General features: G+C 36.5%; 2 long non-coding RNA genes across 2 annotated transcripts in view; one reads left to right on the top strand and one right to left on the bottom strand.

Annotated features, from left to right (window-relative positions):
* Nucleotides 1-15,240, top strand: part of LOC141361906 (uncharacterized) — a 593,959-nt gene that overhangs the window by 351,153 nt on the left and 227,566 nt on the right. The gene's annotated exons all lie outside the window — the stretch shown is intronic.
* Nucleotides 2,966-12,833, bottom strand: LOC141361855 (uncharacterized). Its single transcript, XR_012367966.1, has 3 exons — nt 12,355-12,833; nt 12,161-12,199; nt 2,966-4,104 (listed from the first exon to the last, which is right to left on the bottom strand). It is a non-coding gene; the product is annotated as an uncharacterized lncRNA (long non-coding RNA).

Raw genomic sequence — 15,240 nt, 5'->3', positions numbered from 1 at the left:
CTGAATCGTTTGTCAGAAAATTATGATCTTGGTGTCTACGGGTTCCTTGGCTCATGCCGCATCTGTCAATGTGTATTATGCCGGGATTGACCGAACCGTCTGTCCGCCATTTTGGAATTTGTGATAAATTGCTATAACTTTTGAAGTATCGGATATATCGATGCAAAAATCGGTTGGGAGCTTCGGCATGATGTCCTGAGGAAATCAGAGAACAGCGCCACCTAGGGGTTATAAACTATAACAGTTCTTATAGAACTGCTTATAACTTCTGAATTCTTTGTATGGCATGTAAGCTATTTTCTGCTGCCCCTTGAGCTGTGTCTACTGAGTGGCGCATCTGCTAAGTCGTATGCATAGAGATCCTGAGTTCACGGGTTTGAATCCCGCCTGAGGCAGGTGTTAATTTCTTCTATTAAAGTTTTGTTCTTTCTCACCTATTCTTCTTGACCTGTCTGTAGTTCACATATGTTCTGTTTTTGCCATGTTTTCTGTTGCTGCTCTGCACTGCGGTGGTTCTGCTCTGTCATTGCTACGCTTTGGGTTCTTTGCTGAGCCTTGTGTTCTTGATGCACCTTGGGTGCTCAATGCGCCCTGGGTGATTGAAACGTTGTATCTTTCTTGCTGTGCTTTTGGTGCTCATTGTGCTGATGGTGCTTGGCCCCGTATCGCTGCTTGCAGCTATATTTGGACATGTTTTTGCTATTTTTGGATTATTTTTGACTTCTTTTTGGAATAAACACTTTGACATTTCTCACACTGTCTCTGTTTAATTTGGCCATATGTTTTTTTTGGTACCCTTTAGGGGGTTACCATTACAGTCTGTAATCCACAAGACTGTCTCACCTTCCATCATTCTGGACAATGACTTCAGTCAATATGAAGCATTTAATAAAATCTACTTTTCATAACCTTATGTAGCCTCTTTATTCACATAATAGACATGTACTGTATACATGTACAATATCCTTCTACAACTAGTCAGTGGTGGAAATTAAGTGCAATAATTAAAGTGAGCGGTGCACAAACAAACATGGGGTTGATTGTAACACAGTTACATATTTTTATACAGGGCCAAACAATCTGTGCTTTTCGTCTTTTTTCTAACTGTCAGAAGATGAATTTGTTTAATATATTGGAAAAAGAGTGTTTTGGAGGCATGGAAGTAAATGTCTTCATATGTTTTTTTTTATTTCTGAGTTAGGTGTGTAAGTCAACAAATCCTACCTTATATTATTTTAATCACTGTCTTGTTACCTAAAACATAACAGCATTTTGAAACATGTCAGCAACTCCTAGTAACTGATAGCTGGGATTGAAAACATTTTTACACAGCGGGGTTAGTTGTAACAAAGTCAGGTATACAATGATAATGAAATGAAAACAATGTAAATACTATTAATCAAAGTGATCACTGTTAACACAACATCAGGGGAAATAACTCACTATTATAATTTTTTGTCTTAATTGTGCGGCTCTTTTAAAAAAAATCTATTTGCATTGATGCATTATACAATTATGGTTAGATGAAGGATCATGGATGGATAGATATCCACACATTCATCTATCATAGGCAGATATATAAACAATATCCACCTTTAGTATATAGACAGAATTGTAATTAATTATTTGTTGAAACTATTTTAGCAGGTGTTACATCAAACCCTCTGTTTGATAAAACAAACCCCACCTATGGGGTAACGTGAGATGTGTGTGTTAATTGTGCAAATAAATGATTAATCTAACTTTTAATATCTTTTAAATGATAAAGCCAAAAGTGTTTGGATGTCCCCAACTCTCAACCACCGTATTACATTAGAGATTTTAGGTATTTCTTCTCATCCGACTTTCTATTAATATTCCACTGCCATTATGATTGGGAAAAACTTCACATGCGAAAGCTTATAAAATATTTATATAAACAAAATGCCTCGGAAGAAACTATTTGATTGGGAGAAATAAAGGATTTGACAACTAATTTTCCTTATAATTTAAGCCATCTGCATGCAAAGTCATGTTCAAACATTTATTTTTTTATAAATAAATATTTATAAAAGTTTTCAACTATTCACAGCTTTTATCAAGGTATATCTTTTTGGGTTGTGTGTGACTGCATTTCTTACAATGTTCATACCTCATACCAACCAAACGATTACTAATTGGCAGATTGATTCATAATAAAACTCATCATAGCTAAAGTTGTGTGCAAAATAATTACACAACCTCAACTACACCAACAAATAATCTTGGACGAGTAATAATAATCTAAGAATAATTGACAGAGGGAAATGGGATGTTTCAACATCAGCTGGTGGCTGAGAATAAAATATTCTTTAGTTGAACTGTAGTGTGCTGTATAAAAATTGAATCCTGAAAATCATTATATGGACTCATTATTTTCAAAATTAGAATTAAATTTGCTTTCTGGTTATTTACTAAATGTATCTTAGTCACATGATGTTACAATAATTCCTATGTTAATGACATTTGTGACAATAATGCACTAGTATGGTCTTTTATATTGTAATTGTTTGCATTTTTATGACTTGCCTGACTTTTCTGTTGACTTTGTTTCTGTATTTCTGTATTCTGATTACATAGTCTCATATCAGCAAAAGTTAACACAATCAAGATATGAATTTGGAAAATGTGGGAAATAAAAATATTGTTCAGATAAAAATGTTACTCAGCACAGATTGTTATCCATGATGAAGAGGGTACATATGTGTAGGTTTTACTGTTTTTTTTATATATGTTTACTAAATAATGTTGAACAGAGATTGCATGGAAAGCTGTTAAAAAAGCATTTTAAAAAGTAATCACAATAAAATACCAAATTTCATTCCAACTCTTAAATATGCCATAGTACGATGACCATATTTACATGCCATTTTGTTCATTAAAGATTGTATTTATTTAGTTTCATTACTAAACGTGTTTAAACTACATTGCCCATAAGCCATTGTCATTCTATCGATGGGACGGGGAAACATGGCGCTGTTAATTGTAGTTCATAGAAGGGTGTAGTACACTATAGGGTTAGGGTTGGGATCTCGATAAACGGGTAATCTCTTTTAACATAGCAATTCTTAACAACAACTGACAGTATAACTAACGTCATAACCACAGCAAAACAAAGTTTGCAAAACGGATGTTGAATTATAGTTAGTCCAATCACAGCGTGTACTGCTAACGCCAATGAAACGTCACACATGTATATATATGGTAATCACGTGCACGTCCTTCCTAAATGTAATGATCAGCACTGGTATAAATCACTCTAGGTACGATTATAATGAATGTGTATATTTATTATACACGCACAAACACGAAAAACGAAAGGTTTTCTCAGTAATCTAAGCAAATAATTGGTTTCATTGATATAAACCTGAAGGTAACTAATATTATATACTTGTTGCAGATGTATATACTGTATATGAAATAAATAATACAATATTTCAAAATGTTTCACGTTTGTTTACAAAATAAAATAAAGTTATTGTAGCATGCAGGCTGATATAAAAAAAGATGCTTTCTGTATAGCCAAATATAAAATATGTTTGAATATGACTAAATTTTTATTTAAAATTTTTATTTATTTATTTTATAATTATAAATGTCATCTAATATTGTAATTGGACATTTCAATCTGGACTACAAAATTTAAGTGAGATTTAAATAGCTTTGGGAGTTTTTGTGGTACTTATTCCTGTCTGGCATATCATAGTTCAAGTAGACATACCTTTACTAAAACTGCACTCCAAAAATCTTTAAATATAATGCCTTTGGGAATTTCATTATGACAAACAGCACTAACTCTCTACGTTATGATCTTGCGTGGGACAACCTTTTGTCTGCTGTGTAGTTCATGACAAATACAGAGTTTTTAAAAAGACAAAATTCAAAACATTAAAACAAAAAACACTAAAAGAGACTGGGTACTGTGCAAAAACTTTAATAAAGAACAGCAAGCAAAGACAATCAAAAACAATTGAAAGGTGCTTGATAATATAAAGGTGTAGGCCGTCATGCTGAAAGCTGGTTGGAATGTGGGACTTGTGTTGAAATTCGCTGGCAGGCTCCCATGTGTCATCCCAGGTTTTGCCACTGTAATATCAAAGTGCAGATAATGTCATTAGAACACATAGTACAAATGTGAGGTACTTGTACTTAACTGGCAGATTTTTCTCCACATTTTCTGGCATCTGTTGTTAAAGTAGTAGTTACTTTTAATTAAAATACCCATACAGTTTTTTTTATATTGAAAGCCATCACTGCTGAAAAAAAAAAACAGCATAGACAAGCATCATTTCCATGCATGTATATGCTGGTGGTCACCAGCAAACCAGCACCAAAACAAAACATATGTGGGTCTTGCTGGGATGCACCTCCAAATGTAGTGATGACTCCAAAATGTGGTTGATAACTGAATTAAGTTGTCATTAGTGAGTTAAGGATATTATCCTATTTGTTAAGGTAACTAAGCTATTTTATATAAGCGGAGTAAGTTAAACAATTTCTGCATGTTTTCATGTGTTCCAGATCTGGCAGTTCGGGATAGTGTCTGCATTTTGATCCCATTAATCACTCCTACTATTGTAATGCATTGGGTGAATGTCCTGCTAGGTTATTAAATAACAAAATGTATGATCACATCAGTAACTTTTTATTGTCAATACAATGCAATACAAAATACAATAAAAATGAATTTTAAAGTTCTTTGAATTACTTTGAAAGCACTGAATGGTCCAGCTTCTCATTACCTAAAATCCATTGTAGAGGGATCCCACTTTAAGTCAAATGTCAAATTCCCTGACTTTTCAAAGACTTTTACTGACTAAAATGCTAAATTACCATGATCTATATGTAAATGTACAGATGTGAGTTTATACATTTTTATTAATGTAGCTTCAATGTGTGAAATTAATAAACAGTGACAATAAACAGCTGTTTAAATTGTAGTCAGATGAGGCTTGGACCCGAAAAATTGTATTCCTTACATCAGAAGTTAACAAGCGGAGTAAATTTTCATGAATGGAAACTGAAATTTAAAGCAACAAACAAAAATCCCTGATATTCCATGACTGACTTTCAATGTCTGTAAAAGACCTATAAAATTCCATAATATTCCGAAAATTCCATGAACCATGAGAACCGAGAAACAAAGCCTGTCTGGAACCGAGCTGACTTAAACAACTATAATGTATGACACTTGCATTACATGCGAACAGCCCTTACGCTAATAGAACTCTGTTTTTGTCTCCTTTGTTTTTGAGACAAACAGACCCAGTTCCTGTTGCTGGGAAGGTCATCGCACCACTGATCTACTGGCTGTCCTTCAACGTGATGCCTAGCTGATGCGCGACCAACGACCACCGGCTGAACCAGTTTAATCCGCTTATCCGCTTCCTATCCCTACCGTATCTATATATCTATATATCTATATATCTATATATATATATATATATATATATATATATATATATACATACATATATTAATTTCTCCCAAGGGTTTTTGTCCTTCTAGGAGTTTTTTCCCACCGGGTTTTTTCCTAGGGGGTTTTTAGTCCCAGGGAGAGTCAGCCAACTTTGGCTTAACTTAGCACTTTACTGTATATGTATCATTATTAATACGCTTGCTTGTACGGTTTAACCTTAGCCGCTATGTTCTACTGCTTATATTATCTATTGATTTTCTGTGTTCTCCTTTACATCTACTCATGTAAAGCTGCTTTGCAACAATTAACACTTGTGAAAAGCGCTATATAAATAAAATTGAATTGAATTGAATAGAACCCTGACTGTATCCACTTCAATCACAAATTCCAAGATGTTAATATTCTAAAAAGAGATAAGGTAGATCAATCTCTCATTTATCTACAAAATTCTGGAATAGTCTTTCAAGCATTCCACATTCACTAACTCTTTAAACTCTCTGTTTAAATCCAGACTAACGTCAGAGGTTGATTTACTGCTAGGATGTCCAGGGAACTTTATTTTTCAATTCAATTCAATTCAATTTTATTTATATAGCGCTTTTCACAATTTGGTAATTGTATCAAAGCAGCTTTACATAATAGATGCAGTGAAAAGCACAGAAAATCGACAGATAGCACAACATAATAAACGATAGCACAAGCAGTTAAATTTGCTACGGCTATAAATCAACATTATAAACAAACGTATTACTAATGTAACGTATAGAAGTTAAGCCCAAAAAGGCTGCCTCCCCGGGTTGAAAAACCCCCTAGGAGAAAAAAACCCCAGAATTTTAGCCGGGGAAGTAAAAAAAGTCATAGGAGGAAAAAACCCTTGGGAGGTATATATGAAGAGTTTGGTTCCAAAACGCAATAAATCCATTTTGACAAATTTTGGTAAAAACGTGTTTTCTATACCAAGAAAGTGACAAGATGAAAACAACTATTTTCTGTTACAAACTTTCACACAGCATCTTTAGGTTATAAAAACATAAAAAATTCAAATCCATAAGTTGATTTTCAAAGATTTATTATAAAAACGGATTATTTTTTCCACAAAATGCAATAAATCCATGACAAGTTTTTATTCAAAATGCTATAAATCTATTGAATCAATAGCCTATATAAATGTGCATTCATCTTTGCCATGTTATATTCATTTAGTTGACTAGTTGTACACACTAATTAAAAATATAAACATTAATGTTATTTATCAAAACACTTACTTTGTCATATTAAGAACCCTGTCATTGCGGTTACTTGACGTCTTCGCTTAACGTCTTTCACAGCGATCGACTGTAAAATGTTTTTGGTCCTGCTCGATTTTCGTTGACTTTGAGTAAAATTATGTAAAGTTTTTCATAAGATCCTCTGGGGTCAATGTGTTAGCATGAGAAGCTTGATGCTGTCGGGAGAACAAGCACCCGTCTCCCGAGTGCCTCTCAGGGAAATTGTTAGATGCTGATGGCTTACGTTTCTTTCCCATCACAGAAAACCATCACAGGTTTATCATTGCAATTAAAGTATTATTTTGTTTTGTTTGTTGATCACGTAGTACAAAGTAGATGAGGAAAACCAGGACTCCGTGTACTACGCGCGTCCGCCATTGTTTGTTTACATTGCGTGAACGGTGGGCTGTAATATCAGAAATGGAGTTATTGCGTTCTGTAAAAAAGTGGGAGTGGCGTTTGTCGCATTTTGGGAAAAAAGGGAGAAAAGATGACAGAATAACACGGCGGATATTGGATTTTGCGTAAAATTAAGAATTTACTTTTAACTACTGACCTGATATAATACTGATTTTGGCAGTAACTCATTTTTTTCAAAAATGGCGTTTATTGCGTTTTGGAACCAAACTCTTCATATATATATATATATACACATTGAAACGGAAGGAGATTGAGCGGAGATTGAGCGGAGATTAAGCGGAGATTAAGCGGGTTCTGCCGGTGGTCTTTGGTCAGGCATCAGCTGGACATCACGTTGAAGAACAGCTAGTAGATCAGTTGTGTGCCGACTTTCACATGTACCGGAACTGGATCTGTTTGTCTCGTCCTCGGGATCAAGGACGAGACAGGGAGAGAGACACAAAATCTTATTAGCGTAGGGGCCGTTCACATAGAAAACAAGTGTCACACAGTAATGTGGTTTTAGTCAGCTCGGTTCCGGACAGGCTAACTATTGCTGGTTAAGTGTATTACATATAGTTAATGATTTTAGAAACGGAAACAGAACTCGTTTGACTAAGGCCAGAGGCCCCACTGCCGTCGTTAATGCTAACGTACAGTGGCAAACGGTTCTGTATGACATACTATTTTAAGGTCATGGGAAAAGGCCAAAATTGCAAGCCGGCCATATTTGGCAGTTAAGACTCAGTCGAAAACCAATTCAAAGTTTCAGCATATTACTAAAGAGTATTAATGAGATTTACCATGCTTTGAAGTGTTGACGAAAAAAAAAGGTTTTAATTTATTAATTAATTAATTAATTTATTTATTATGTTGTACAAGCTAGCTATTAGGAGATAAGTACCATTGTTAAAACAACTATTTGAAAGCCTTGTTAAAGAGAAAAGTTTTAAGTCTAGATTTAAAGTTATCTACTGTCTCTGATTTTCGGACGTCGGTTGGTAAATCATTCCATAGCTTAGGGGCTAAGTAGGAAAAGGATCTGCCACCTTTAGACACTTTTGATATTTTAGGGATAATTAAGAGGCCAGAATTTTGTGACCGCAATGCACGTGATGGATTGTATTCTGATAATAATTCTCTAAGATATGAGGGTGCTAGGCCATTTAAGGCTTTGTAGGTGATTAGTAATATTTTAAATTGTATACGATATTTAACTGGTAGCCAGTGTAAAGATGCCAGAATTGGGCTTATGCGGTCATACTTCTTAGTTCGAGTAAGAACTCTTGCAGAAGCGTTTTGAACTAGCTGAAGCTTGTTGACCTGTTTTGCATGGCATCCTCCGAGTAACGAGTTACAATAGTCTATTCTAGAGGTCATAAAAGCGTGGATAAGCTTCTCTGCATCTGATGCAGACAACATATGGCGTATTTTTGAGATATTTCTAAGGTGGAAGAATGCTGTGCGGCAGACATTGGAGATATGGCTGTCGAAGGATAAACTGCTGTCGAACATCACACCTAAATTCTTAACCGTGGAGGTTGGCACCACAGTGCAGCCATTTATGGGCAACTTGTAATCTGTCATATTATATTTGTAGCGATTCGGTTCGATAACAAGTATCTCTGTCTTATTGGAGTTTAGCATAAGAAAATTATGTGACATCCAGTCACTTATATCGCTGATGCAGTCTGATAGCTTAGAAAAATTTTGTGTTTCGCTAGGATGCGAGGAGATGTAAAGCTGTGTGTCATCTGCATAGCAGTGAAACTGTATGTTATGATTTCTGATAATATCTCCCAGAGGTAACATATATAGCGAGAACAGGATAGGACCTAAAACTGATCCCTGCGGTACGCCGTATTTAACCAGGGAGTGATGTGACTCCTCCTCATTTACATAAACAAAGTGATAGCGATTGGTTAGATACGATCTGAACCAAGCTAGCGCCTGACCACTGATGCCAACATAGTTTTCTAGCCTATTAAGTAAGATTGTGTGATCTATTGTGTCAAAGGCTGCACTAAGGTCTAATAATATAAGGAGTGATATTTCACCACGGTCGGATGTTAGGAGAAGGTCATTTGTAACTCTAAGCAGCGCTGTCTCTGTGCTATGGTGGGGCCTGAATCCTGATTGGAACTTTTCATACGTACTATTATTTGCTAAGAATGTGCGTAGCTGGCTTGCCACTACCTTTTCTAATATTTTGGAAAGAAAAGGGAGATTTGAGATTGGTCTAAAGTTATTTAGATCTCCCTGGTCAAGGTTTGGTTTTTTAATGAGCGGTCTAATAACTGCTAGTTTGAAAGCTGTAGGAACGTAGCCTAATTCTAATGATGAGTTAAAGACATTTAGTACTGGGTTAGACACTATAGGGAATACCTCTTTGAGTAATTTTGTGGGAACAGGGTCCAATATACAGGACGATGATTTGGATGATGCTACTAATTTAGATAGCTCATCTATTGTAGTAGGTTTAAATGAGTCAAGATGTTCGTATGGTAGGCAAGCATTAAATGTATTACTGGGTAGAGTGGTGGCTGCTTGGGTACCTACAATGTTTTCCCTAATAATCATAATTTTCTTAGTAAAGAAGTTCATGAAGTCGTTACTATTGTGTGGGAGTTTATTAGTGGGTTCTGTTTGTTCTTTATTTCTAGTCAGTTTCGCAACTGTGCTAAAGAGGAAGCGAGGGTTATTATGATTTTCTTTAATAAGATTGCTGAGATACGTAGATCTGGCGATTTTTATAGCCTGTCTGTAGTGTTTAACACTCTCTTTCCATGCTGCACGCCATACCTCTAACTTTGTGCTTCTATAATTTCTTTCCATTTTCCTAGTTGCCTTTTTGAGTGCTGCTGTGTGATGATCATACCATGGAGCTGGCGTTTTTTCTTTGATTCTCTTTTTTCGAATTGGAGCTACAGCATCCAATGTGTTAGAACAAATACTGTTCAGGTTTTCTATTACAATATCTAGATCTTCAGGGTTATCTGCTACATGTTTCATTTGGGACAGGTCTGGAAGAGTGCTAATAAAGTTATCTTTAGTGGTGGAAATTATTGTTCTGGCTAGTCGGTAGCGTATTGTGGATCGAGTGATCATATCTAGAAGTACCGTGTATGAGACAAGGCAATGGTCTGAAACTGCATCGCTCTGAGGTAATATCTCGATTTCATTAATATTGAGCCCGAGTGACAGAATTAAGTCTAATGTGTGCCTATGAGTATGCGTGGGCCCTGTCACGTTTTGTCTAATATTGAGAGAATTTAGAATATCCATAAATGCTAATCCTAATGTATCTGTTGGGTTATCAACATGTATATTAAAGTCACCAACGATAAGAGCTTTATCTACAGTGACTACGAGGTCAGACAGGAAATTTGATATTTCTTTAAGAAAATCTACATGATGGCCCGGAGGTCTATAGATTGTAGCAAGGACAAAAGAGAGCTGTTTATGGTTACGATCAGTTATTTCCATATTTAATAGCATTATTTCAAATGAATTAAATTTTAGTTTGGATTTATGGTTTACTTTAAAAACATTTTTGTATATTGTAGCTACACCACCCCCTCTCCCCTTTAAACGCGGTTCATGTTTATAATAGTAGTCTTGTGGGGTGGATTCGTTTAAACTAATGTAATCGTCTGCTTTAAGCCAGGTTTCTGTTAAAGAGAGTGCATCTAAGTTTTGGTCAGTAATTATTTCATTGACAATAGGTTCTTTATTGGTAAGCGATCTAATGTTAAGAAGGCCGAATTTTAACATTCGAGGTTCATCTGTAAACGTATTGTTTTCTAATTTTATGTTAGTAAGATTTGTACGAGACGAGGTAAACTGTGCTCTGTATTCGTTTGTTCGAGGAACGCACACAGTTGAAATGTGTTGATACTCTGGTAAGATAGACTCTAAGTTCTGGGATATATGTGATCTTGACATGTCAGAGCTACTAACAGACATCCCCAGGGGCGTTGCTAGACATAAAAGCTCTACTGGGGCACGGGTCCCCCATTTTTTTTTTCTTTTTCTTGAAAGCCTGCGGTGTGCAAGATACAATTTCCTTTGCTTAACCTACTATTCCAACATTGCAACAAGTACTGGGAAAGACAAACATTTATTTAAAAATATTTTAGTATCATCTTCATATATACATATATACAACATTATTAACATGTTTAAAGGCATAAAATGTTTGGAAATAATGGCAGGAGAGAAAATATTTTTATGCACATTTGCATTTTACATAACAATGATTAATAACTTATTTTTTTTATTTTTAAGAATATTTTCATTTTATGACTGCTACTAAAAAAATCTATCTTAGTTACTGCTAACTGTTTATGTAATGACCTAGTGAACTAAATATTAATTTCATATCTGAAAATACAGAACAGTATAACACAGTTTTTGTATGTGAACAATATAGACTATTGACAGAGGTTTTCCTGAGATTTTTCCTCTAATGTTTGAGCCCTGACAGGGTAAGATGCTATGTGTCTTTACTCACTTAAACACATCATCTCTCATTTTGGCTTCCCTTTTCCTGCTTTGCACAAAACATTTCTGATGTCCATCACATGCGTCAATGATCGGGTGAAAATAGGATTTTCATTATTAGCTATTTAGAAACTTACTTTAGTCTCGTCATGTTTTCATAAACCAACTCAATCGCGTGTACTTTGTATGTGGCTGCGCACGGCAAAACAGTCGCGCACGGACATGAATGGGTGCGTGGACGCGGACATGAATTGGGGTGTGCACGCGTCAGTGCGACTGCTGCGTCGCTTTTTCAAACGTGAATTGGGTAACTACATTGCATATAGATCCGTTTTGCCGCCATTGTCTTTGTAAAGGAATATACTAGTTAACTGCTAAAATGTAAACTTGAGATTTACACAGGGGCACAAAAGATTTACACTGGGGCATGTGCCCCAGTAAATTGGGTCTAGCGACGCCACTGGACATCACTGCCTACACTGTATTGGTTGTGGAATGGACTAATTTGCATTGCAATGGAATAAACGTAACAAGATAATAAAACATAACTTACAGAGCACGGTCACCAGTGAACTTTCAATTCAGCTTTCCCCTACACACACACACAGATACACACACACGCACATACACACGCACACAAAAGTAATAATTATTTTAACTTTTTAAGCAATAACTGGATATTATCTTTGAAAGGTCAGAATCAGTCACCGAGACAAGCAGCACTCAGCTTAAAAAATAATATTTTACCTCATTTATCAACTCCCCAGTTATTTTATCGAAAAGGAAAACATTCTTCCTTTGGCAACCTGAAATGATGAAGAGAAAAGTACATTTTAATAAGACATGAATGCCATGCTTTGTAACAATCACGTGAGTCCATATTTATGTCAAGTGATATACAGTTCTTTCCAGTAGTGTCAAATGAATTTGTGCTTGTATTTGTCAATCAACCAAAATGTATTGGGTTGGTATTCCCAAAGACCTCTTAGCTTAAGTCAGGAATTTATATTGACCACAGTCCTTGGCATTGGCCTCTAAAACACTGTGAACTGGCTAACAATTACCTGGTTAGGTAAATTAATTCAATATACATGAAGATAGATTTGACTAGGAGCAAATTGTGGAGTAAGATGTAACAGGAAAAAAGTTACCCTTTATTCCAGGGTTCCCCAAATCTTACCCCGGAGGGCCGGAGCACTACAGAGTTTAGGTCAAACCCTAATAAATCTTACCCACCTGTGATTTTCTAGTGATCATGAAGACCTTGCTCAGGTGTGTTTGATCAGGTTTGGAGCCAAACTCTGCAGTGCTCCGGCCCTCCAGGGCAAGACCCGGGGAACCCTGCTTTATTCTGTTCTTCACCAGTGGCCCCTCCTGAGAGTTAGGAATGGAAGAGACAGATGGAAATTATAGAGAAACAGCCATGGTATAGTTTGAAGAGGTAGATGTCTTTGTATTCCTCTTTCTCTGTGGCAAAGACGTGGCAGTGAGCATGTCAGAGGAGGTGGGGAAGAAAGTGGAGGAAAATAGTTGTAAAAGTAGTAGGAGCAAGAGAGATTGGAGGGAGTCTAGAGGACAGAGGAACAAGATTTAGGGGGTTTTCACACCTGCCTTGTTTAGTTCGATTGAATCGTACCAGAGTTCGATTGCTCAGTTGGTGCAGTTCGTTTGGGCAGGTGAGAATGCAGCAATCGAACTCTGGTGCGCACCAAAAGCGGACCAAACAAGCGGACCGAGACCAGCTTGCAGAGGTGGTCTCGGTACGCTTTCAAACGAACTCTAGAGCGGTTCGTTTGTGGTGAGAACACGATCCGAGATAAAACTGACCTAACTGCAAAAGTACTGCGCATTTTGGACTAAACCAGCTGCCGTAGTCAACTGCGCAGTGCATTATCGGATGAGGAAGTGTTTGTTGACCGTTTCTATTAGCAATATTAGCACAATGACAAATCGCGGACATACCTGCAGTTCCGAGGAGGTGCGGGCGGAGCCTCGGAAATTATTTGTCTTAGCCGTTTGTAGTGCATTAAACCATTGTTTTCAAGCCGCATCCGCGATTCATTCTGAAAATGAACAGTTTGTCTAGAGTGCTGTATACAAACTATGTATGACAACCACAGAGACATAATTACAGCGCGCAGCCGTCTGTCCATGGTGTCTGCTGTATTATCCTTCTTTTGTTTACTTCCGGGGGTTCCGTTGGAATTTGCCGCACGTTGATTCTGACCAATCGTGAAGCCGTTTAGGAAATACGTTCAAATACATGTGGCCAATGAGTGATGTTGATCTTATCACATGACAGAATTTTGGTTCGTTTCAATTGGTGCGGATCAGAGCAATCAGTGTGGTGTGAAATGGAACCAAATCTGCTAAAAAAGTTACAATGTATCATTTTTTGCTTTTGGTCCGGACCAAATGAACCGAATACAGATGTGAAAACGCCCTTAGTACAAATACAGCCTCAGACTCCTTGTTGAGATTCTCCGGCCGTTCCATGACGATGCTCTCCAGCAGCTCCACGGCCACTCCACGGCGAGGCTCTCCGGCAGGTCCTTTTTATCCCGTTTCCCAGTAAATACAATTGACTTGTATCCGACAGTCTCAAGTTTTCGCACCTGAAATGATAAAGTAAATGAGCTGTAACCATAAAAGATTATTTTATAAAACATACGACTTTTGAACTGTATCCACCTTATTTTCGAAGTTGTTTTTGAACAATTATTGTATTTATTGTTCACTAGCACTATGAAAGGTTTTACTGGATAGATGTGTGGATAAAGATCATGAGTGCATGTGCGCCACATACAACATATTATGTTTTGTAGAGATTTACTGTGTTTGTTTTAGCTATTATGGCAACCCCTAGCTGTAAAAATTATACCCGTCTTCCTGAATTTCATAATAAACATTAAAAGACAGCACACTCGTGTCCCTTGCAATACGATGCCATTAGCTTTAGTGGCTCACTGGAAGTCTTAACACAAAGGAGCTTAAAGATGGCGGCACAAACATTTACATCAAAAATAAGGTGGATACAATCAATGGTTAATTCCAGACTCATTCTACCATTGACATCATAACTTTCTTAATACTTGACAGCGAACACAACTTATTGATACTCTTTAACACAATTTAGGTAAATATGGATTCTTCCATGTATGAAATAAGCCTATGTTTGTAAAAGCCAGACCATATTGTTTAGGGATGCACCGATACCAATACTGGTATCGGCCTCGATACCACATTTTCTAAAGTACTTGTTAAAAGTCCCCCAATACCGGGGATCGATATCACGGCTGAGAAATGTCTATGTTTGAGCGGTGTGTAAGGGGTTAATGCCTCGTGTTGTCCAAAGAGGCAGAGTTTACAACAAACTGGAAAACTAGTCCCTTGTTTTTTTGTTAAATTATATGACTAAATCTGTTACCTGTAACTTTAAATCATGTTTTTTTATTAAGTACTCTGTACTATTGGCAAGTACTGAAATGCAAGTACTTATACTCGTACTCATATTCCAAAAAAGTGGTATCGGTGCATCCCTAGTGCTAGTCTTATATTATGTGAAAAACATGTGCACTTCATTTAAAATATGAACACTTTCACTTACTGCAATACAGGCAGAATTAATTATAC

This window comes from Misgurnus anguillicaudatus, chromosome 3, assembly GCF_027580225.2.
Source record: "Misgurnus anguillicaudatus chromosome 3, ASM2758022v2, whole genome shotgun sequence".
NCBI classification, from domain to species: domain Eukaryota; kingdom Metazoa; phylum Chordata; class Actinopteri; order Cypriniformes; family Cobitidae; genus Misgurnus; species Misgurnus anguillicaudatus.
Note: the sequence above shows the minus strand (reverse complement) of the source record. Positions and strands in the feature narration are given on the sequence as shown.